Raw genomic sequence first — 866 nt, 5'->3', positions numbered from 1 at the left:
CCCCCTGTCTCCGCCACTGGTTCCGCGTTCTCGATGTGTCGCTGCATCCTGGGCTTCCCCAGACTGGCATGCCTGGCTGTATTCGTCTCTGGACTCCAACCCATCTCCAGGAAGGAGTATGAATATGTGATGTGAATTGTGGTGCTTCTTGGATCTTTGGCTAAAGCTAGCTAGTGTAAAAGTCAGCTGATGAGCCCACTTGTATGATCTTGTTATTTTTTCTTTCTTTCATTATGCCCTGCGCCCACTTGTTCCTGCTAGCTGTTTCGCGTAGTAGTACACTAGTAGTATTGGTTATAAACTCACTGTAATTAAGCTTCCACAGCGTTATTAACACATAATACAACAACACAGATCATCAATCTTCCATACTATTGGCAGGCACTCTCTATGTAGGATCTTGTGTTGAGATGTATAGCTGAATTGTTTCATTTCGCTGAGAATTACATTTCCAAGCATTTCCGTTCAGAGCTGTGCTATCTATGTGCAAGCTTCACTGTTTCGACACCATTTAGTACCATATGGTTCTCAATTTAACATTTGATTTTACTAATAGGTTATTCTACATAGCAGTTGGGTTGAGGAGATGATGATTCCATGTGATGATTCTGATACATTTCATGTTTCAAAATCGAGCTTTTTAAAACTAATTCTCAACCTTCCAGATCTTCAACTGCTTGTGCAACCTATGAACAGTTTATTGTTGTGATTCTTTGCTTCAAGTTATTATTTTGGTAAAACATGCAGCAACACCTGAGGTTGGTTTGGGACGCGGGTGCACAAGAGGGTGATCGACCTCCTCAGCTCGCCAGACATCGTCAAGCAGATCACATGGAGCCAGGCGTCGAGGTCGAATTGAGCACTAC

At 42.8% G+C, this 866-nt stretch overlaps 1 non-coding gene across 1 annotated transcript; it reads left to right on the top strand.

Moving 5' to 3' along the window:
* Nucleotides 1-580: 580 nt before the first annotated feature.
* Nucleotides 581-656, top strand: LOC119343870. Its single transcript, XR_005166309.1, has one exon. It is a non-coding gene; the product is annotated as a small nucleolar RNA SNORD36 (small nucleolar RNA).
* Nucleotides 657-866: the final 210 nt, after the last annotated feature.

This window comes from Triticum dicoccoides, unplaced genomic scaffold (genome assembly GCF_002162155.2).
Source record: "Triticum dicoccoides isolate Atlit2015 ecotype Zavitan unplaced genomic scaffold, WEW_v2.0 scaffold144325, whole genome shotgun sequence".
Classification (NCBI taxonomy): Eukaryota; Viridiplantae; Streptophyta; class Magnoliopsida; order Poales; family Poaceae; genus Triticum; species Triticum dicoccoides.
The sequence above is the reverse complement of the archived record's forward strand: the minus strand, read 5'-3'. Positions and strand labels throughout refer to the sequence as shown.